The sequence below is a fragment of the Helianthus annuus genome, chromosome 2, assembly GCF_002127325.2.
Source record: "Helianthus annuus cultivar XRQ/B chromosome 2, HanXRQr2.0-SUNRISE, whole genome shotgun sequence".
NCBI lineage: Eukaryota > Viridiplantae > Streptophyta > Magnoliopsida > Asterales > Asteraceae > Helianthus > Helianthus annuus.
The window spans coordinates 38,171,169-38,196,317 of NC_035434.2; the positions used below are offsets into that span (position 1 = coordinate 38,171,169).

The 25,149-nt window shown below is 38.8% G+C and overlaps 1 long non-coding RNA gene across 1 annotated transcript; it reads right to left on the reverse strand.

Moving 5' to 3' along the window:
- Window positions 1–22,806: 22,806 nt before the first annotated feature.
- LOC118484140 lies at window positions 22,807–24,630 on the reverse strand. The gene is made up of 2 exons (XR_004872843.1): window positions 24,279–24,630; window positions 22,807–23,204 (listed from the first exon to the last, which is right to left on the reverse strand). It is a non-coding gene; the product is annotated as an uncharacterized LOC118484140 (long non-coding RNA).
- Window positions 24,631–25,149: the final 519 nt, after the last annotated feature.

The following is a 25,149-nucleotide window of genomic DNA, read 5'->3' on the forward strand; positions in this document are numbered from 1 at the left end:
GAAGCCCCCACCTGTATAACTTACTATTGGCCCGGTAGAGCCACCCGTTACTTACTATTACGCATTTACGTACTGTGAACTCGCTCAACTATTTTGTTGATCCTTTCCTTTACATGCCTCGCAGATCGTTAGGTACTGGGAGCTTGCACTGGAGGCGCGGTCGTTGTGGACTTGGATCGTGAACATCATATGGAACCCATATGATACTTGATACACTTTTACATTGGATATTTTTATATATACGCTTCCGCTAAACATTGATAACTGGCTTATGTTTTGGAAACACCTTTCATATGGATTTGTTCTGAATTATACTGCAATTACTTTTACTTTATACAATGTTCTATATGATTGGTGGCTTGGTCCTGGTCAGTCACGCTCCCAAGCGGTGATACTCCGCGTGTGGATTTTGGGGGTGTGACAAGCTTCTCCTAACAATTCATCAATATCTGCATCGATTCTCCCACTAGATACATCATCAGAATAATCTTCGCCTGAGGTTGAGATTTCCTCATCTGAACTCCTTGAATCACCAGAACTCTCTTCATCTGAAGATTCACCACCACTGGCGTAAGATTCTCCACCACTGGCGTGCTTCAAATCCTTAGCAGTTTCAACAAAACAAGCTGCTCCTCCCTGATCACCAATGCCTAATTGGATTGACTAGTCGCAACCTTCATCTATTTGCACCACAAGAGCTTGATTGGTTTTCGATGGTCTTGCTTGATTGTTTGAAGGGGCCAAGGTGCGATCATCATTTCTGGCTTGATTCTGATTTGCCTGGTTGCCTTAACCTCTGAAAGGATTCTGGTTCCCATGTTGAGCTGGCATTGTGCATTCACGCTTGAAATGGCCATGTTCACCACAGTTAAAGCACTTAACAGACTGCTTATCAAACCCATACTTGGTGTCTTTCTTGCTTTCCAAGCTGGTTCTACCCGTCCGTTCCATAAAGTCTTTAGCCTGCCTAACAGCACTAGCGAAAGCCCATTTAATGTCCATCATATCCATCTCCTCTTTATCTATCTGCTGGTAATCTTCTTAAGTCAGATTGATGTTCTCGATCTGACCTGCTATCAACCCACAATACGCGCTCACCAAAGTGTTCAATATCTCCATGTGATCCTTAGCTACTTCAACGTTAACTTTGGAGAAACTTGATGTGTCCAGTCGTACTGTATTAGATGGTTGACCAGCTGATGACGTGCTTCCATAACAGGCTTGCTGTTGCACAGGTAGTGGCTTGCCGTACAAATCTGTGGTTGGTAGAACAACCGTTGGTCTTAAGGAAGCTGGAAGTGGATTTCCATACAGATCTGTTGCTCCAGTAGATCGAATAGGTAATGGATTTCCGAACATATCAGTTGTTACGATAGATCGTTGGCTTGGCTGTTGTGGAGCTGCTTGTAGTGGATTTCCATACAAGTCTGTGGTTGGAGCTGGCTTAACAAGAACTTATATCTGATTGCCATACAAATATGTGCTTGTGACAAACGCCGTTTGGAGTGGAGCATGTTGAGCAGGTCTTGCAGAAGTGCTAGAAGCTCCATAATACATATCAGGATTTTGTTGTACTGGAACCTTTTTCGCCTTTAGAGTTTCTTCCTGGTCTTTATTCTCCAACATCTGAACGAAATCATTAATTGAAGTTGTAGCCAATGTGCCATTGTACTTCAAAATTTCCAAGAAACCCTTCCATTGAAATGGCAGCGCATCGGCCAACTTTGTGACAACCTCTGCAGGAGTTGTTTTTACCCCATAATGATTCAACTCAGTCAATAAGTGATAAAATCGACTTGTCAAATCTCTTAAAGATTCTCTTTCCATACAAGTGAAACCACCAAACTCTTTCTTGAGTAAGTCATGTCGTAATTTGCATGACGCTTCGTTTCCTTGACCTCTCGTCTTCAATGCATCCCATAACCGCTTTGTTGTCTTGAAGCATACAAACTGATGATAGATTTCTTTGTTTAACGCTTGAGTTAGAATAGAAAAAGCTTTCTTTTCTAAATCATAAATCTTCTTATCATCTGGAGAAAGATCTGCAAAGGACGCGGCAGTTGAAGCAACAACATCAAGTGCTTGATCGAAGTCTGTAATGAATCATAACCATAACTCCGTGTTTTGCCCAGAAATATACATATGGAATCTGTCTTCCCATCTGATATTCATTCATGTGCATTAGCTTTGGTGGACGATTATTGCTCCCGGTTTCATTTTTGCTTAAAAATATACTTTGAATACTCTGATTTTGATTTGAAACAAACGCCCATTGACTTGACGAGATTTGAGGTGAAGACGATTGTGCAGGAGGTTCGGCCCATGATGGAGATAATCCCGTGCTTCTATACTTACTTTCCGTATTAGACGTAGTACCCCACCAATCCGGATTCATTTTGGATGTATATTGATTAAATCACACAAATCAAACAGTTAAGAATGTTTGAAAAGGCTTATGTTAATAAATATGTAAAGATATATGACGAAATCTATAAAGTTCGTCCAAGATTCCAGTTGACAAAGTGTAGGTGTGACAAAAATAGGAGGGTTTTCGTCGGTGAAAGAGTTGACGAAAATGGTGTGATTTCGTCCAAGAGTGTTCGTCAAACACATGTGGGATTTCGTCCAAACAGATTTCGTCGCTGAAAGATGATGACGAAAACAAGAAGGGTTTTCGTCGCTGATATGATGACGAAATTAATAGTGTTTTCGTCGCTCGCTGAACACTGTTGATGAATATGATGTTTTCGTCAAATTCAAAGTCACTGATGACAAAAATGTGATTTTGCTGAGGTCAGGTGGGACGAAATCGTGGTGTTTTCGTTGAGGATGTATGGTGAAATCAGGGTTGTTTTCGTTAATAACTGTGACCAACAACTTGTAAGATATTTCTCAAAGCCAAATAAAATATTTTATCCTATAAAATCTTATCCACTGACACAAACCCAATTTGTCAAAGATACTTTACCTTAGGCCACACTTTTCAACTTTTCATCATTTCAATGTCAAATAATTCAAACAAACATATTATAATCAACAATAATTCAGATAACACTTCTTCAAATATTCAAACACACAACCCAGAATCTTATGAACATATGAAGAATAATGATGAACAATATGAAGAACACCAACAGTTTCCGATGAGTTTTTGAGTTTACCGGCCACCGGAAAAATTTCCGATCACAAATTTTGCGCAAATGTTCAATAAAAATCCTTTCTTAACATGTATAAATGAAAACTAACAAGATTTTTATAAGAACAATCAGCAAAAACACAAGATTTTCAAAGATTTAAACCTAATTTTTAGCATATTTTCAGAAAAAATACAAACTTTTCAAGAACAAATCTGAAAATTTATGAAAAATCTTTGAAACCTCAAGAAAACAACTTGGTTTAAACAAGGAATTAAGCCAAACGCTCTGATACCAAATGTAGGTCCACCCGGAGGATCGAGTCAACCTCTATTCCTGTTTTCCAACAAACCCGAAAGTGCGGAATCCAAACGGGTAAGTTAAACTAAGTTACGAACACGTAAAACACAATATTCACCGATTAACACTCCAATGTATTAATCTAGAAAACGGGTACAAAGCAATGTTTACAAGATGCTCTCATAAACTCTCAGTGTGTGTGTTAACAGTGTGTTCGCTCCAAAATCTATTCAGACTTCTCTTCGTTTCTGTCTACTGTCTGTTGCTTATATACTGAAACATGCGACGAAATCATTTTGTCGACGAACACTCATCGACCAAATCCATCACCATCGACGAAATCAAATAACTTCGACGAAATCAAGTGATTTCGTCATTTGCAAGTTCGTCATATGTGAGTCTTCGTTGGAAGGCCAAACAAAAGCAAGCCCAAATGCAAGCCTAATACACATGTACGTTTGATATCTTGGCAGATTCTTTCATGAACTTATATTTGGTCAAACATGTGACATCATCATGACATCATCATGATGATGTCATGATGATGTGTCACCGGGAATCGCTCATGGCTCTTTGTGCTTCACATGTCGAATTCTGGGGCGCACGACGGAGGAATGTCGTGACGTCGGGCTTGAGCCGAACCTAACCGATTCGAACCAAACCAAGTCACGTCCACATAATATGTATCAACAATGATTCAGATACGCATGAAGTAGTTGCTATCTTCAAAAATGACAAAGAAAACTTCCATATTCTCAATCCGATGTGGATAGTCAACATGTTGGCTACTGATATCGACAGATTATTTCATCATGACATATTTTATGAAGAAATGGGCGCACGTCAAGCTTTACGTTTTCAACGCGTCGCTTGTTTTTGTTACTATCGTGGGATTCATGCTGGAAGTTCGTGGTGGGAAGCAGCTCACTCACTGAAACCGAAGACCGAAAACCAAGTAACAGCCAAGGGAGAGTTTGTTGGTGCAGTATTTTTTGTTTGTCGCTTATTCTTATTACGCTTGTAATGTAATGTAATGTACGGCCTTTTGGTTATCGAGTCTGTAACTTCTTGGTCGAGTCGACCAAGTCAAGATATCCTCCTATCTTGACTTGGTATGACATGTTCATAGTTTTGGTATGTAATGCAACTGTAATGTGCAGTCTGCAAGCTTTCTCATGTGTTAAACTGTTTCTACACTTATGTCTGCAAGTCTTTTTGCTGTTTGCAGCCTACCACGAAGAACCATTCTTGGTGGGATATGAACATCACGTAGAACCTTCTTCCTGGTTAATATGGTTCTTCGTGGAGATGTTTCTCAAAGAACCTAGTTCTTCGTGGGCTTAGATTCTTCGTGGGCCCAGTAACATTCTTTGTGATGTTACTGGGCTGGGGTCTATATATAGCAGTATATGTTGTGCAGAACAGTTCAAGAGAGCTTTTGTTTGAGTCTGTAAACACTGTTTGTATGTGTTTGTAATTGTTCTCTTCCACTTAATCAAGATAGTGAATCTTTGGTTACTTGTGTGCTTTATACCTTGCTTTGGTTGCATTCTTACAAGGATTCCGCACTTGTAAGTGTGTTCTAACAACAAGGAAGTAGGTTTCTTGATCCTCCAAGAGGACCTACATTTTGTATAGACATATTTCTCAATAATTTTTTGTTAACAACTGATTTGTTTCTTTAGGTACAAAGAAAAAAAGCCGTCACACGTCACCAAGTCCCGTTTTCAAAAAATGGGGGCAATTTGGATAACTTTTGTTTGTTTGTTTGATATGCTCAAATGCGTCAAATGCATCGCCGGCCCTGAGGGTGGGCGGGGAGGATCACTGGCCAGGGCCCGATATTTCGAATGACACATTATTTTAAAAAAAAAATTGATAAGTATATGTAAAAAAATAAATTAATATGGTATACTCATACAAACACCAACATAGGCCCACTTACAAAACTATTTTTAAGGTTTAGATTAGTTATTAGCCCATTGTCAATAGGTTTAAACCTCCCAATACCCAATTTCGTTAAGGTCTAAGGGCACGTTTTTTCGAGCTCGAACACGGCACACAAATTCTCAGGGCCGGCAGACAAATGCAAGACTCAAATGGGTCTCTCTTATCAAGCATTGCTTGCTACACAAAGATAACTTGGCACAATGGGTAAGAAGTGGTTAGTTATGAATGGAGGTTTTCATAATAGTTTAATTTTGGGTCTGGAGTAATTTTGGGGCTTTTTATAAAAGTTTTTAAGAATACTTTTCTGTAAAATTGTTTCCAACAATAATAAACTAAATATACGTTTTGATTTAATCTTAACTAGTGAATAGTCAATAGAAAACACAAACTATTTTGGATGGTGCGGGCTGGCAAAGGTGTACAAAAAACCGGTTTGGGCCAAGCGACCCAGAAACCAACCCAGCCCCGACCCGGTACAAAACCGATTTGTTCAACGCGACCCGGCTGCACAGGTTTGAGATTTTTGTATTTGGAATCGGTTCCAACCCAAACTGGTTTTAGCCTTCCTAAAAACAATCAAAATTAAAATGTGTAGATTTAATTCATCACAGTTTGTCATAAAATTTAACTTTGTACATATATGAATATACGTGGTCATGAATACATTTCATTTCCTGTAGGAACCTTGCAATAGGTCATGGTGCTCGTAAGCTTGGTAAGATTCTCGAATTACCACCGAATGGGAACATTCAAGAAGGGACCCCGAATTTAATTAATAGCACATTGTGTTCATGAATCTGAGTTCACACTCCAGCCTCACTTAGGATTCTAAATTTTTTCAGCAAAAGACCCAAATACAAGCCTATCAGTCGGTCTTTTAATGCGTACATAGCTAGTCTGCTTAGGCTAAGGACTTGTCATGGAGACTAGACCAAAAGACCCAAACATAAGCGACTTTTCTCGTGTGGCACTTGGCTGGGTGCACTAGACTGTGCATGACTTTGTGAGGACTGCGGGTCTGGATCGTTATTGGTAGCACCCGTAGACGAGCCTACTTCGAAAGTAGTAGTTCCATAGCCACAGTTCAGCAGATTGACAGGCAACGATGGCATCTACCCCTTCCACTTGCTCTCGTGGACGGCCCTACAAGAATCGTCAATTTGGAGACCATAAACAATATTAGAAATAAAACAAGAAATCACAACCATGCCCAACCCCAGCCAACCCACAAGAAATGAAAATGAATCGATCAGTCAAAACTATGATGCAATAGATTTCAAAATGCTAATTATCTATTTTCCAAAAAAGTTAGGTAACGAGAATACCTTAAACAATCGATCAGCCAATCCAAATGAGCAAAACACAATCTAAAGAACAAAAAAACGTCACATCGATGCTTCAAATGGAAGCAAAAAATTATATAGAAATCAAACGCCATGGGTTATAAGTCTTCAAGGTTTTTTCATTCCGCCATTACCAAACCATGGATCAGAATATTTGGATTTGGTAATTGCCTGAACCCTAGATCCACGTTGACAGACCTTAGCGACCTTAAATAGAAGGGACTTTGACTGGTTTGAACCGGGTTTGAGCTTCTCTATTTGCGATTCAATCCTAAATCGAGCCCATACAAATAGAAAGAATTCCGGGCCCAGGTTTTCCTATATCCCAACTAAGCCACAGACAACTAGTTAAATATACCAAACAACACATCTTCTCGATTTGGGCCTAAAACCAACATATACTAATCTATACATTTATTTTTATGCACACAATACAAGATATCTATTCTAATCACATAATGCACAAAGTAGCCTTGCCTAACTTGACTTTCAATCTACTATCCTTTTATTATCGTTGACATTTTACCAGCATCTACGTTTTGACAAGAATTAAATATTTTTCCATGGTTTTTTTACTCTTAACTAATAACCAAATTCGGATTACCCAACACCAAAATCATTACATACAAATTGGCTAATAACATCCTAGTCTTGATCTCACTATTCTTTTTCATAATTGACTGCTTTTGACTTTTATCTTCCTTTGACTTTATTAATTGACTGACTTTTGTAATTATTCAACTCACATCTGACTCCATTTTGGCATTTTCCACTCTGCATTCATCAATTAATTGGAAGCAGCAGTTGAACGTTTAAGTAGCTAGTGGATAGTAACTGAAAGTTATAATCCCTACACGTCCTAAACTACAAGGGTTTTATGGAAATTAAAGAGAAGAGTGGCGGTTACATGGCGGTTACAAAGTTCAGGGGGCAATTGTGACAAATTAGAACTTGGTAACTACCACCCCAAGGGTGGCGAAATCCCTTGGAGACACACCTGCAGATTTTCGCAGCCACAAAAGGATTCAAGGGACATGACTTTTCAATCAAAGGACACACCCCTTCATGTTTAATTACATCCACATGTGTTAGAGACGCACCCGTTCGTGAAGAGACGCGTCTATTGGATCGCACCCTTTAGAAACTATAAATAGGGATAGATTTCTCATTTGTAAATCACTCTCATCAATTGTATTCTATTGTATTCAAACTCTCATTTTATATTCAAGTTATTCGATTCATGTCTAGAGATCAAAGATCCATTTTGGGGCCAACAATTGGTATCAGAGCATCAGGCTCTAGGCATCGGGAATCGCAAGGCAACGAATCGGCGGGAAATCATTCGCGATCAGGTTTCATCATTCTAATTTTTCAATTCGCAAGTTTTTTAGTTTTTTCGGTTCAAGGTTGTCGAACCAGGGTTCTGTTCGAAATCTAGGGTTTTGATTTCGGGGTTATAGTGCGAATTAGATTGTCAGGAATTTAATTAATACGCGTTGTGGTTATTCGCGGGATAAAGATTTGAGAGTTTGTTGAATTCAATGGAATTGAATTTTACCAGTACAGTGGTTCGTATTGGTGGTCAGGAAATTTTAGAAACAAGAAAGTAAGGGTTGTGAGAATTCTAAGTTAGCAATCAGACTAGGGTTCGTGAGTGAATGAAACCGAGTACAGGAGCACAAAACAGGGTTGTTTTCTTGTTTCGTTGGAGTGCTAGGAAGAATCAGAATTTAATCCGGTGGTTATTCAAAGTTTAAAAGAAAATTGCGCGAATCAATTGGGAAAAAGAAAATCGAGTGAGTCGATCGTGAAGAAGAAGCCAGTAAAGACGGAATCATTCGAGTGATTCGAAGTGTGTTCGAAGAATCTAGAATTACCAAGTGAAGGCTCGAAGGTTTTTTCAATCAGAAACAAAGTGCTATGCGGAATAGCCAATTGTAGATGCAGTGAATGCAAAGAAACACGATGATGTAGCGGATGCAGGATAGTGAAAAGTGATGGAGTGAATGTAGGAAACAAGAAGAGAAAATTGTTGCAGTGAGTATAGAAAAATAAAGTGCAGTGAATGCAGAAAAGTTGAAGCTATTGAAACAATGAATACTATTGGTGAGACATCAAAAAAAGTTTGTGTGATTCGAAACCGTGTGGAAAAGTGTAGTCGATTTGTGAGGAGTCGAAGGAAAGAAGAATCGTGTGATGCGGAGATAACCTGTGAAAGGAACAATAAAACAGTTCAGTGACTAGATCAGGAAAAAGTGAAGAATCCGTGAGGGAAGCAATCAATGATGAAAAACCCGTTGTGCGAGACAACCGTGATGACGAGATTAAATCTGTGATAGACCAAAAGAAGGCGGGTGCATGAAGGAAACTAGTATCCTGTGACCGGGTCAAAAAATTGTTGTGTGATACAACCACAAGAGAGATCTGAGTGAGTCAGTTTATCAAAATCTATGCGAGATGGATTTAATTCATGTGATATGATGGTGGGGAAGTTAATCAAGACCGGTGGAGTTCGTGTTGAGACAACTACACAAGAAAAGGTTCGTGTGATACAAATCAAGTACGGTCAAGACAAGTGTGAAAAAAATATCTGTGTGAAGCAAGTTCGTTTGAAGCGAGTTCAAGTAAAACAAGGTTCGTGAGGAGCAAGGTTGGTGAATAAGAAGATCCGTGTGAAACGTCGGATACCGAGGAGTTTCAAGAAGATGGAATTGATCAAAGTTCAAGATCTACAACTTAAGGATGTTCGTGATTATGGGGGTGAATGAAAGTTATAATCCCTACATGTCCTAAACTACAAGGGTTTTATGGAAATTAAAGAGAAGAGTGGCGGTTACATGGCGGTTACAAAGTTCAGGGGGCAATTGTGACAAATTAGAACTTGGTAACTACCACCCCAAGGGTGGCGAAATCCCTTGGAGACACACCTGCAGATTTTCGCAGCCACAAAAGGATTCAAGGGACATGACTTTTCAATCAAAGGACACACCCCTTCATGTTTAATTACATCCACATGTTTTAGAGACGCACCCGTTCGTAAAGAGACGCGTCTATTGGATCGCACCCTTTAGAAACTATAAATAGGGATAGATTTCTCATTTGTAAATCACTCTCATCAATTGTATTCTATTGTATTCAAACTCTCATTTTATATTCAAGTTATTCGATTCACGTCTAGAGATCAAAGATCCATTTTGGGGCCAACAATTGGTATCAGAGCATCAGGCTCTAGGCATCGGGAATCGCAAGGCAACGAATCGGCGGGAAGTCATTCGCGATCAGGTTTCATCATTCTAATTTTTCAAATCGCAAGTTTTTTAGTTTTTTCGGTTCAAGGTTGTCGAACCAGGGTTCTGTTCGAAATCTAGGGTTTTGATTTCGGGGTTATAGTGCGAATTAGATTGTCAGGAATTCAATTAATACGCGTTGTGGTTATTCGCGGGATAAAGATTTGAGAGTTTGTTGAATTCAATGGAATTGAATTTTACCAGTACAGTGGTTCGTATTGGTGGTCAGGAAATTTTAGAAACAAGAAAGTAAGGGTTGTGAGAATTCTAAGTTAGCAATCAGACTAGGGTTCGTGAGTGAATGAAACCGAGTACAGGAGCACAAAACAGGGTTGTTTTCTTGTTTCGTTGGAGTGCTAGGAAGAATCAGAATTTAATCCGGTGGTTATTCAAAGTTTAAAAGAAAATTGCGCGAATCAATTGAGAAAAAGAAAATCGAGTGAGTCGATCGTGAAGAAGAAGCCAGTAAAGACAAGACGGAATCATTCGAGTGATTCGAAGTGTGTTCGAAGAATCTAGAATTACCAAGTGAAGGCTCGAAGGTTTTTTCAATCAGAAACAAAGTGCTATGCGGAATAGCCAATTGTAGATGCAGTGAATGCAAAGAAACACGATGATGTAGCGGATGCAGGATAGTGAAAAGTGATGCAGTGAATGTAGGAAACAAGAAGAGAAAATTGTTGCAGTGAGTATAGAAAAATAAAGTGCAGTGAATGCAGAAAAGTTGAAGCTATTGAAACAATGAATACTATTGGTGAGACATCAAAAAAGGTTTGTGTGATTCGAAACCGTGTGGAAAAGTGTAGTCGATTTGTGAGGAGTCGAAGGAAAGAAGAATCGTGTGATGCGGAGATAACCTGTGAAAGGAACAATAAAACAGTTCAATGACTAGATCAGGAAAAAGTGAAGAATCCGTGAGGGAAGCAATCAATGATGAAAAACCCATTGTGCGAGACAACCGTGATGACGAGATTAAATCTGTGATAGACCAAAAGAAGGCGCGTGCATGAAGGAAACAAGTATCCTGTGACCGGGTCAAAAAATTGTTGTGTGATACAACCACAAGAGAGTTCTGAGTGAGTCAGTTTATCAAAATCTATCCGAGATGGATTTAATTCATGTGATATGATGGTGGGGAAGTTAATCAAGACCGGTGGAGTTCGTGTTGAGACAACTACACAAGAAAAGGTTCGTGTGATACAAATCAAGTACGGTCAAGACAAGTGTGAAAAAAAATATCTGTGTGAAGCAAGTTCGTTTGAAGCGAGTTCAAGTAAAACAAGGTTGGTGAATAAGAAGATCCGTGTGAAACGTCGGATACCGAGGAGTTTCAAGAAGATGGAATTGATCAAAGTTCAAGATCTACAACTCAAGGATGTTCGTGATTAGGGGGGTGAATGAAAGTTATAATCCCTACACGTCCTAAACTACAAGGGTTTTATGGAAATTAAAGAGAAGAGTGGCGGTTACATGGCTGTTACAAAGTTCAGGGGGCAATTGTGACAAATTAGAACTTGGTAACTACCACCCCAAGGGTGGCGAAATCCCTTGGAGACACACCTGCAGATTTTCGCAGCCACAAAAGGATTCAAGGGACATGACTTTTCAGTCAACGGACACACCCCTTCATGTTTAATTACATCCACATGTTTTAGAGACGCACCCGTTCGTAAAGAGACGCGTCTATTGGATCGCACCCTTTAGAAACTATAAATAGGGATAGATTTCTCATTTGTAAATCACTCTCATCAATTGTATTCTATTGTATTCAAACTCTCATTTTATATTCAAGTTATTCGATTCATGTCTAGAGATCAAAGATCCATTTTGGGGCCAACAATTGGTATCAGAGCATCAGGCTCTAGGCATCGGGAATCGCAAGGCAACGAATCGGCGGGAAGTCATTCGCGATCAGGTTTCATCATTCTAATTTTTCAAATCGCAAGTTTTTTAGTTTTTTCGGTTCAAGGTTGTCGAACCAGGGTTCTGTTCGAAATCTAGGGTTTTGATTTCGGGGTTATAGTGCGAATTAGATTGTCAGGAATTCAATTAATACGCGTTGTGGTTATTCACGGGATAAAGATTTGAGAGTTTGTTGAATTCAATGGAATTGAATTTTACCAGTACAGTGGTTCGTATTGGTGGTCAGGAAATTTTAGAAACAAGAAAGTAAGGGTTGTGAGAATTCTAAGTTAGCAATCAGACTAGGGTTCGTGAGTGAATGAAACCGAGTACAGGAGCACAAAACAGGGTTGTTTTCTTGTTTCGTTGGAGTGCTAGGAAGAATCAGAATTTAATCCGGTGGTTATTCAAAGTTTAAAAGAAAATTGCGCGAATCAATTGAGAAAAAGAAAATCGAGTGAGTCGATCGTGAAGAAGAAGCCAGTAAAGACAAGACGGAATCATTCGAGTGATTCGAAGTGTGTTCGAAGAATCTAGAATTACCAAGTGAAGGCTCGAAGGTTTTTTCAATCAGAAACAAAGTGCTATGCGGAATAGCCAATTGTAGATGCAGTGAATGCAAAGAAACACGATGATGTAGCGGATGCAGGATAGTGAAAAGTGATGCAGTGAATGTAGGAAACAAGAAGAGAAAATTGTTGCAGTGAGTATAGAAAAATAAAGTGCAGTGAATGCAGAAAAGTTGAAGCTATTGAAACAATGAATACTATTGGTGAGACATCAAAAAAGGTTTGTGTGATTCGAAACCGTGTGGAAAAGTGTAGTCGATTTGTGAGGAGTCGAAGGAAAGAAGAATCGTGTGATGCGGAGATAACCTGTGAAAGGAACAATAAAACAGTTCAGTGACTAGATCAGGAAAAAGTGAAGAATCCGTGAGGGAAGCAATCAATGATGAAAAACCCGTTGTGCGAGACAACCGTGATGACGAGATTAAATCTGTGATAGACCAAAAGAAGGCGCGTGCATGAAGGAAACAAGTATCCTGTGACCGGGTCAAAAAATTGTTGTGTGATACAACCACAAGAGAGATCTGAGTGAGTCAGTTTATCAAAATCTATGCGAGATGGATTTAATTCATGTGATATGATGGTGGGGAAGTTAATCAAGACCGGTGGAGTTCGTGTTGAGACAACTACACAAGAAAAGGTTCGTGTGATACAAATCAAGTACGGTCAAGACAAGTGTGAAAAAGATATCTGTGTGAAGCAAGTTCGTTTGAAGCGAGTTCAAGTAAAACAAGGTTCGTGAGGAGCAAGGTTGGTGAATAAGAAGATCCGTGTGAAACGTCGGATACCGAGGAGTTTCAAGAAGATGGAATTGATCAAAGTTCAAGATCTACAACTCAAGGATGTTCGTGATTAGGGGGGTGAATGAAAGTTATAATCCCTACACGTCCTAAACTACAAGGGTTTTATGGAAATTAAAGAGAAGAGTGGCGGTTACATGGCGGTTACAAAGTTCAGGGGGCAATTGTGACAAATTAGAACTTGGTAACTACCACCCCAAGGGTGGCGAAATCCCTTGGAGACACACCTGCAGATTTTCGCAGCCACAAAAGGATTCAAGGGACATGACTTTTCAATCAAAGGACACACCCCTTCATGTTTAATTACATCCACATGTTTTAGAGACGCACCCGTTCGTAAAGAGACGCGTCTATTGGATCGGACCCTTTAGAAACTATAAATAGGGATAGATTTCTCATTTGTAAATCACTCTCATCAATTGTATTCTATTGTATTCAAACTCTCATTTTATATTCAAGTTATTCGATTCATGTCTAGAGATCAAAGATCCATTTTGGGGCCAACAATTGGTATCAGAGCATCAGGCTCTAGGCATCGGGAATCGCAAGGCAACGAATCGGCGGGAAGTCATTCGCGATCAGGTTTCATCATTCTAACTTTTCAAATCGCAAGTTTTTTAGTTTTTTCGGTTCAAGGTTGTCGAACCAGGGTTCTGTTCGAAATCTAGGGTTTTGATTTCGGGGTTATAGTGCGAATTAGATTGTCAGGAATTCAATTAATACGCGTTGTGGTTATTCGCGGGATAAAGATTTGAGAGTTTGATGAATTCAATGGAATTGAATTTTACCAGTACAGTGGTTCGTATTGGTGGTCAGGAAATTTTAGAAACAAGAAAGTAAGGGTTGTGAGAATTCTAAGTTAGCAATCAGACTAGGGTTCGTGAGTGAATGAAACCGAGTACAGGAGCACAAAACAGGGTTGTTTTCTTGTTTCGTTGGAGTGCTAGGAAGAATCAGAATTTAATCCGGGGGTTATTCAAAGTTTAAAAGAAAATTGCGCGAATCAATTGGGAAAAAGAAAATCGAGTGAGTCGATCGTGAAGAAGAAGCCAGTAAAGACGGAATCATTCGAGTGATTCGAAGTGTGTTCGAAGAATCTAGAATTACCAAGTGAAGGATCGAAGGTTTTTTCAATCAGAAACAAAGTGCTATGCGGAATAGCCAATTGTAGATGCAGTGAATGCAAAGAAACACGATGATGTAGCGGATGCAGGATAGTGAAAAGTGATGCAGTGAATGTAGGAAACAAGAAGAGAAAATTGTTGTAGTGAGTATAGAAAAATAAAGTGCAGTGAATGCAGAAAAGTTGAAGCTATTGAAACAATGAATACTATTGGTGAGACATCAAAAAAGGTTTGTGTGATTTGAAACCGTGTGGGAAAGTGTAGTCGATTTGTGAGGAGTCGAAGGAAAGAAGAATCGTGTGATGCGGAGATAACCTGTGAAAGGAACAATAAAACAGTTCAGTGACTAGATCAGGAAAAAGTGAAGAATCCGTGAGGGAAGCAATCAATGATGAAAAACCCGTTGTGCGAGACAACCGTGATGACGAGATTAAATCTGTGATAGACCAAAAGAAGGCGCGTGCATGAAGGAAACAAGTATCCTGTGACCGGGTCAAAAAATTGTTGTGTGATACAACCACAAGAGAGATCTGAGTGAGTCAGTTTATCAAAATCTATGCGAGATGGATTTAATTCATGTGATATGATGGTGGGGAAGTTAATCAAGACCGGTGGAGTTCGTGTTGAGACAACTACACAAGAAAAGGTTCGTGTGATACAAATCAAGTACGGTCAAGACAAGTGTGAAAAAAATATCTGTGTGAAGCAAGTTCGTTTGAAGCGAGTTCAAGTAAAACAAGGTTCGTGAGGAGCAAGGTTGGTGAATAAGAAGATCCGTGTGAAACGTCGGATACCGAGGAGTTTCAAGAAGATGGAATTGATCAAAGTTCAAGATCTACAACTCAAGGATGTTCGTGATTAGGGGGGTGAATGAAAGTTATAATCCCTACACGTCCTAAACTACAAGGGTTTTATGGAAATTAAAGAGAAGAGTGGCGGTTACATGGCGGTTACAAAGTTCAGGGGGCCATTGTGACAAATTAGAACTTGGTAACTACCACCCCAAGGGTGGCGAAATCCCTTGGAGACACACCTGCAGATTTTCGCAGCCACAAAAGGATTCAAGGGACATGACTTTTCAATCAAAGGACACACCCCTTCATGTTTAATTACATCCACATGTTTTAGAGACGCACCCGTTCGTAAAGAGACGCGTCTATTGGATCGCACCCTTTAGAAACTATAAATAGGGATAGATTTCTCATTTGTAAATCACTCTCATCAATTGTATTCTATTGTATTCAAACTCTCATTTTATATTCAAGTTATTCGATTCACGTCTAGAGATCAAAGATCCATTTTGGGGCCAACAATTGGTATCAGAGCATCAGGCTCTAGGCATCGGGAATCGCAAGGCAACGAATCGGCGGGAAGTCATTCGCGATCAGGTTTCATCATTCTAATTTTTCAAATCGCAAGTTTTTTAGTTTTTTCGGTTCAAGGTTGTCGAACCAGGGTTCTGTTCGAAATCTAGGGTTTTGATTTCGGGGTTATAGTGCGAATTAGATTGTCAGGAATTCAATTAATACGCGTTGTGGTTATTCGCGGGATAAAGATTTGAGAGTTTGTTGAATTCAATGGAATTGAATTTTACAAGTACAGTGATTCGTATTGGTGGTCAGGAAATTTTAGAAACAAGAAAGTAAGGGTTGTGAGAATTCTAAGTTAGCAATCAGACTAGGGTTCGTGAGTGAATGAAACCGAGTACAAGAGCACAAAACAGGGTTGTTTTCTTGTTTCGTTGGAGTGCTAGGAAGAATCAGAATTTAATCCGGTGGTTATTCAAAGTTTAAAAGAAAATTGTGCGAATCAATTGGGAAAAAGAAAATCGAGTGAGTCGATCGTGAAGAAGAAGCCAGTAAAGACGGAATCATTCGAGTGATTCGAAGTGTGTTCGAAGAATCTAGAATTACCAAGTGAAGGCTCGAAGGTTTTTTCAATCAGAAACAAAGTGCTATGCGGAATAGCCAATTGTAGATGCAGTGAATGCAAAGAAACACGATGATGTAGCGGATGCAGGATAGTGAAAAGTGATGCAGTGAATGTAGGAAACAAGAAGAGAAAATTGTTGCAGTGAGTATAGAAAAATAAAGTGCAGTGAATGCAGAAAAGTTGAAGCTATTGAAACAATGAATACTATTGGTGAGACATCAAAAAAGGTTTGTGTGATTCGAAACCGTGTGGAAAAGTGTAGTCGATTTGTGAGGAGTCGAAGGAAAGAAGAATCTGTGATGCGGAGATAACCTGTGAAAGGAACAATAAAACAGTTCAGTGACTAGATCAGGAAAAAGTGAAGAATCCGTGAGGGAAGCAATCAATGATGAAAAACCCGTTGTGCGAGACAACCGTGATGACGAGATTAAATCTGTGATAGACCAAAAGAAGGCGCGTGCATGAAGGAAACAAGTATCCTGTGACCGGGTCAAAAAATTGTTGTGTGATACAACCACAAGAGAGATCTGAGTGAGTCAGTTTATCAAAATCTATGCGAGATGGATTTAATTCATGTGATATGATGGTGGGGAAGTTAATCAAGACCGGTGGAGTTCGTGTTGAGACAACTACACAAGAAAAGGTTCGTGTGATACAAATCAAGTACGGTCAAGACAAGTGTGAAAAAAATATCTGTGTGAAGCAAGTTCGTTTGAAGCGAGTTCAAGTAAAACAAGGTTCGTGAGGAGCAAGGTTGGTGAATAAGAAGATCCGTGTGAAACGTCGGATACTGAGGAGTTTCAAGAAGATGGAATTGATCAAAGTTCAAGATCTACAACTCAAGGATGTTCGTGATTAGGGGGTGAATGAAAGTTATAATCCCTACACGTCCTAAACTACAAGGGTTTTATGGAAATTAAAGAGAAGAGTGGCGGTTACATGGCGGTTACAAAGTTCAGGGGGCAATTGTGACAAATTAGAACTTGGTAACTACCACCCCAAGGGTGGCGAAATCCCTTGGAGACACACCTGCAGATTTTCGCAGCCACAAAAGGATTCAAGGGACATGACTTTTCAATCAAAGGACACACCCCTTCATGTTTAATTACATCCACATGTTTTAGAGACGCACCCGTTCGTAAAGAGTCGCGTCTATTGGATCGCACCCTTTAGAAACTATAAATAGGGATAGATTTCTCATTTGTAAATCACTCTCATCAATTGTATTCTATTGTATTCAAACTCTCATTTTATATTCAAGTTATTCGATTCATGTCTAGAGATCAAAGATCCATTTTGGGGCCAACAATTGGTATCAGAGCATCAGGCTCTAGGCATCGGGAATCGCAAGGCAACGAATCGGCGGGAAGTCATTCGCGATCAGGTTTCATCATTCTAATTTTTCAAATCGCAACTTTTTTAGTTTTTTCGGTTCAAGGTTGTCGAACCAGGGTTCTGTTCGAAATCTAGGGTTTTGATTTCGGGGTTATAGTGCGAATTAGATTGTCAGGAATTCAATTAATACGCGTTGTGGTTATTCGCGGGATAAAGATTTGAGAGTTTGTTGAATTCAATGGAATTGAATTTTACCAGTACAGTGGTTCGTATTGGTGGTCAGGAAATTTTAGAAACAAGAAAGTAAGGGTTGTGAGAATTCTAAGTTAGCAATCAGACTAGGGTTCGTGAGTGAATGAAACCGAGTACAGGAGCACAAAACAGGGTTGTTTTCTTGTTTCGTTGGAGTGCTAGGAAGAATCAGAATTTAATCCGGTGGTTATTCAAAGTTTAAAAGAAATTTGCGCGAATCAATTGGGAAAAAGAAAATCGAGTGAGTCGATCGTGAAGAAGAAGCCAGTAAAGACGGAATCATTCGAGTGATTCGAAGTGTGTTCGAAGAATCTAGAATTACCAAGTGAAGGATCGAAGGTTTTTTCAATCAGGAACAAAGTGCTATGCGGAATAGCCAATTGTAGATGCAGTGAATGCAAAGAAACACGATGATGTAGCGGATGCAGGATAGTGAAAAGTGATGCAGTGAATGTAGGAAACAAGAAGAGAAAATTGTTGTAGTGAGTATAGAAAAATAAAGTGCAGTGAATGCAGAAAAGTTGAAGCTATTGAAACAATGAATACTATTGGTGAGACATCAAAAAAGGTTTGTGTGATTCGAAACCGTGTGGAAAAGTGTAGTCGATTTGTGAGGAGTCGAAGGAAAGAAGAATCGTGTGATGCGGAGATAACCTGTGAAAAGAACAATAAAACAGTTCAGTGACTAGATCAGGAAAAAGTGAAGAATCCGTGAGGGAAGCAATCAATGATGAAAAACCCGTATTGCGAGACAACCGTGATGACGAGATTAAATCTGTGATAGACCAAAAGAAGGCGCGTGCATGAAGGAAACAAGTATCCTGTGACCGGGTCAAAAAATTGTTGTGTGATACAACCACAAGAGAGATCTGAGTGAGTCAGTTTATCAAAATCTATGCGAGATGGATTTAATTCATGTGATATGATGGTGGGGAAGTTAATCAAGACCGGTGGAGTTCGTGTTGAGACAACTACACAAGAAAAGGTTCGTGTGATACAAATCAAGTACGTTCAAGACAAGTGTGAAAAAAATATCTGTGTGAAGCAAGTTCGTTTGAAGCGAGTTCAAGTAAAACAAGGTTCGTGAGGAGCAAGGTTGGTGAATAAGAAGATCCGCGTGAAACGTCGGATACCGAGGAGTTTCAAGAAGATGGAATTGATCAAAGTTCAAGATCTACAACTCAAGGATGTTCGGGATTAGGGGGGTGAATGAAAGTTATAATCCCTACACATCCTAAACTACAAGGGTTTTATGGTAATTAAAGAGAAGAGTGGCGGTTACATGGCGGTTACAAAGTTCAGGGGGCAATTGTGACAAATTAGAACTTGGTAACTACCACCACAAGGGTGGCGAAATCCCTTGGAGACACACCTGCAGATTTTCGCAGCCACAAAAGGATTCAAGGGACATGACTTTTCAATCAAAGGACACACCCCTCCATGTTTAATTACATCCACATGTTTTAGAGACGCACCCGTTCGTGAAGAGACGCGTCTATTGGATCGCACCCTTTAGAAACTATAAATAGGGATAGATTTCTCATTTGTAAATCACTCTCATCAATTGTATTCTATTGTATTCAAACTCTCATTTTATATTCAAGTTATTCGATTCATGTCTAGAGATCAAAGATCCATTTTGGGGCCAACAATTGGTATCAGAGCATCAGGCTCTAGGCATCGGGAATCGCAAGGCAACGAATCGGCGGGAAGTCATTCGCGATTAGGTTTCATCATTCTAATTTTTCAATTCGCAAGTTTTTTAGTTTTTTCGGTTCAAGGTTATCGAACCAGGGTTCTGTTCGAAATCTAGGGTTTTGATTTCGGGGTTATAGTGCGAATTAGATTGTCAGGAATTCAATTAATACGCGTTGTGGTTATTCGCGGGATAAAGATTTGAGAGTTTGTTGAATTCAAGGGAATTGAATTTTACCAGTACAGTGGTTCGTATTGGTGGTCAGGAAATTTTAGAAACAAGAAAGTAAGGGTTGTGAGAATTCTAAGTTAGCAATCAGACTAGGGTTCGTGAGTGAATGAAACCGAGTACAGGAGCACAAAACAGGGTTGTTTTCTTGTTTCGTTGGAGTGCTAGGAAGAATCAGAATTTAATCCGGTGGTTATTCAAAGTTTAAAAGAAAATTGCGCGAATCAATTGGGAAAAAGAAAATCGAGGGAGTTGATCGTGAAGAAGAAGCCAGTAAAGACGGAATCATTCGAGTGATTCGAAGTGTGTTCGAAGAATCTAGAATTACCAAGTGAAGGCTCGAAGGTTTTTTCAATCAGAAACAAAGTGCTATGCGGAATAGCCAATTGTAGATGCAGTGAATGCAAAGAAACACGATGATGCAGCGGATGCAGGATAGTGAAAAGTGATGCAGTGAATGTAGGAAACAAGAAGAGAAATTTGTTGCAGTGAGTATAGAAAAATAAAGTGCAGTGAATGCAGAAAAGTTGAAGCTATTGAAACAATGAATACTATTGGTGAGACATCAAAAAAGGTTTGTGTGATTCGAAACCGTGTGGAAAAGTGTAGTCGATTTGTGACGAGTCGAAGGAAAGAAGAATCGTGTGATGCAGAGATAACCTGTGAAAGGAACAATAAAACAGTTCAGTGACTAGATCAGGAAAAAGTGAAGAATCCGTGAGGGAAGCAATCAATGATGAAAAACCCGTTGTGCGAGACAACCGTGATGACGAGATTAAATCTGTGATAGACCAAAAGAAGGCGCGCGCATAAAGGAAACAAGTATCCTGTGACTGGGTCAAAAAATTGTTGTGTGATACAACCACAAGAGAGATCTGAGTGAGTCAGTTTATCAAAATCTATGCGAGATGGATTTAATTCATGTGATATGATGGTGGGGAAGTTAATCAAGACCGGTGGAGTTCGTGTTGAGACAACTACACAAGAAAAGGTTCGTGTGATACAAATCAAGTACGGTCAAGACAAGTGTGAAAAAAATATCTGTGTGAAACAAGTTCGTTTGAAGCGAGTTCAAGTAAAACAAGGTTCGTGAGGAGCAAGGTTGGTGAATAAGAAGATCCGTGTGAAACGTCGGATACCGAGGAGTTTCAAGAAGATGGAATTGATCAAAGTTCAAGATCTACAACTCAAGGATGTTCGTGATTAGGGGGGTGAATGAAAGTTATAATCCCTACACATCCTAAACTACAAGGGTTTTATGGTAATTAAAGAGAAGAGTGGCGGTTACATGGCGGTTACAAAGTTCAGGGGGCAATTGTGACAAATTAGAACTTGGTAACTACCACCACAAGGGTGGCGAAATCCCTTGGAGACACACCTGCAGATTTTCGCAGCCACAAAAGGATTCAAGGGACATGACTTTTCAATCAAAGGACACACCCCTGCATGTTTAATTACATCCACATGTTTTAGAGACGCACCCGTTCGTGAAGAGACGCGTCTATTGGATCGCACCCTTTAGAAACTATAAATAGGGATAGATTTCTCATTTGTAAATCACTCTCATCAATTGTATTCTATTGTATTCAAACTCTCATTTTATATTCAAGTTATTCGATTCATGTCTAGAGATCAAAGATCCATTTTGGGGCCAACAGCAACAACTTATTTATGATCTCACTATTCTTTGATTGTAATTATTCAATTCAAAGCAACCATCACATTTGACTGCAACCGTCACTTTATATAATTTTATGTTTTTAAACTCTACAATAAATTAAAGTATGTATTTTTTTAGACAATACTCGTTACGATTTTCTAGGAACTTTGAATCTCAGATGTGTACAGCTACGGGATGATGGTGTTAGAAATGGAGAGAGAGCGAAGAAATGTGGTTGTTGAAGATGATAGCACTAGTAAAATGCACCTTTTCAATTCCTTATATAAAAAAGTTGGACCCAACAAAAATCTTGGACTGAGTGGCGTGTTAGACGAGCACGAAAATGTAGTGAAGAAGATGATCTCGGTGCAAACAAAGTGATCCTTCAAGTAGACAATCAATGAGTAAGGTGGTGGATATGATAGAAGGGTATTTAAAGTCCATACAGATTCCTCCCAAACCGTTTATGTATTCCACTCCAAGATCACCAGATTCCCACCATACTTTTATGGTTTCAATATTGTATTTACAAAAATGTAACCAGTTTTTTTTGTTTATAAATGTAATGCAAGATTTTATTATCTTGTGGTAAAGTTCCTGGATGTTTTATATGGACTCTTTTATCAAGCATTCCTTGTTAACTTGGCAAAATGGGTAAGAAGTAGTTAGTTATGAATGGAGCTTTTTATAAAAGTTTAATTTTGGGTCCGGAGTGAAATTTTACTGTTGGGGCTTTTTATAAAATTTTCTAAGACTACTTTTCTGTAAATTTGTTAGCAACAATAATAAACTAAATATACGTTTTGATTTAATCTTAACTAGTGAATAGTCAAACAAAAGCACAAACTATTTTGGATGGTGTGGGTTGGCAGAGGTGTACCCAGAAAAGCAGTTTGGGCCAAGCGACCCAGAAACCAACCCAGCCCCGACCTGGTACAAAACCAATTTGTCCGACCCGACCCGGCTGCACATGTTTGAGATTTTTGTATTGGGAATCGGTTCCAACCTGAACCGGTTTTAGCCTACCTAAACCAATAAAAAAACCAATTGAAACACTAAAAGCTTCTAGATTAGAAATTCAAAATCTTGTAATATCCTCAAAATAAAAAAAAATAAAAAAAAACTATGTAGATTTAATTCATCACAGTCTATTCATAATATTTTACATTGTACATGTATGAATATACGTGGTCATGAATGCATTTCATTTCTTGTAGGAACCTTTTTCCGTAAAACACTTGCATTAGGTCATGATGCTTGTAACCTTGGTAAGATTCTCGAATAACCAATGGGAACATTCAAGAAGGGACCGAGAATTTCATTAATAGCACATTTTGATTCATGAATCTGAGTTCACTCTCCGGTCTCACTTAGGATTCAACATTTTGTCAGCAAAAGACCCAAATACAAGCCTATTAGTCTGTCTTCTAATGCATACATAGCTAGTCTGCTCAGGCTCAGGACTTGACATGGAGACTCGACCAAAAGACCCAAACACAAGCCTCTTTTCTCGTGTAGGCATCTAGCTGGATGCACTTGACTGTCCATGACCTTATGAGGACTGCGGGTCTAGATCGTTATTGGTAGCACCCATAGACGAGCCTACTTTGAACGTAGTTGTTCCATAGCCCCAGTTCAGCGGATTGACATGCAACAATGGCATACTACCCCTTCCAATTGCTCTCGTGGACGGCCCTACAAGAATCGTCAATTGGAGACCGTTAACAAAATTAGAAATAAGACAAGAAATCACAAACATGCCCAACCCCAGCCAACCCACAAGAAATGAAAATGAATCGACATAGATAAATGAAACATACAATAAACAATCGATCAGCCAAAACTATGATGCAACTAAGATTATAAAATGCTAATTATCTATTTTCCAAAAAAGTTAGGTAACGAGAATACCTTAAACAATCGATCAGGCAATCAATTCTAGCAAAACACGATCTAAAGCATAGAAAAACGTCATATCGATGCTTCAAATGGAAGCAAATAATTATATAGAAATCAAACGCCATGGGTTATAAGTCTTGAAGGTTTTTTCAATCCGCCATTACCAAACCATGGATCAGAATATTTGGAATTGGTAATTGACTGAACCCTAGATCCATATTGACAGAACTTAGTGCCCTTAAATAGAAGGGACTTTGACTGGTTTGAGCCGGGTTTGAGCTTCTCTATTTGGGAATTCAATCCTAAATCGAGCCCTATTCAAATAGAAAGAATTCCCGGCCCAAATTTTCCAATATTTCAACTAAGCCACAAACCGCCTATTTAAATATACCAGCAACACATCTTCTCAATTTGAGCCTATAACGGTAAAACCAACATATACCAATCTATACATTTATTTTTATGCATACAATACAAGATATCTATACTAATAAGTAGCCTTTCCTAACTTGACTTTCAATCAACTACCCTTTTACTATAGTTGACTTTTTACGGACATCGTTTTGACAAGAATTCCCTATTTGACCATCTTTGCTTTTTTTTTGTGTGTAATTATTCCAACTCACATCTGACTCCATTTTCCACTCTGCATTCATCAATTAATTGTAAGTAGTTTATGAAATTAAGTAGCCGCTCCATCTGTTTGGTTTTTTTTTTTTTTTTTTTTTTTTTTTTTTTGAACAACAACAGAACTTTATTCACCACACAAAACCGGTACATAGCAAGGTGCTATAGAACCGAACGATTACATCCAGGAAATCAAGAGAAACATACATCAAGGAAGACAAGCTAACCAAACAGACTACATACACTTCATTATTCCAGGAACTATTCCAGGAACGAGAACTCACTCCACTCGAGCGAGGTAATACTTTGAAATCTTGATCTTTTGTTTATCCAATCAAACGACTCCTCTTTGATCTCTTCCACTAGTTTGTATGGGTCCGTTATATCGTCGTTGAAAACATTTTTGTTCCTGTTAATCCATAATATACTGTTGGGTTTCAGTGGTGTCAATTTAACTTTTCATCAAAACGGGTTTGACATATTTTATTAACTAAATATATAATTAGGGTGGAGATAAAATAGGAAGATTATTTGGCTAGGAAGGCTAGGAAGTGATCTTGACCATCCATTAAGTTAATCAAGGGCTAAGATTAAATCAGGGAAATTGAAAGGAAAAAAAGAGGAGCGTGAGTTTGTTCAAGGGCATTCTAGTCAATTCAAGCCAATAGTTTATCTCTCCTCCAATTCCCCCCATTTTTTAAACGTTAATAACTCTTTCATACGACATTATTTTTTTATAAAAATTGCACCAAAAAAACGAGCGTTTTGTTATCTTTAAAACGAGTATACTATTGCTATATTTAAAAAAAAAAAAATTAAAACCCAGTTGCGTAAAACACAATAGAAAAACCACCAGTTACGTAAAACGCAATGAAAAAAAAAAACCTAAAAAATGACATTTTTCTAAAACGCAATGCACCAAAAACACAAAGAAATGACTTATTTGTAAAACGCAATGGCCAGAAAACACACAGAAATGTCTTATTTGTAAAACGCAATGGGCAGAAAACATATAAAAATGTGTTTTACCTAAAACGCAATGCACCAAAAACACAAAGAAATGTCTTATTTGTAAAACGCAATGGCCAGAAAACACTTAAAATGTTTGTTTTCT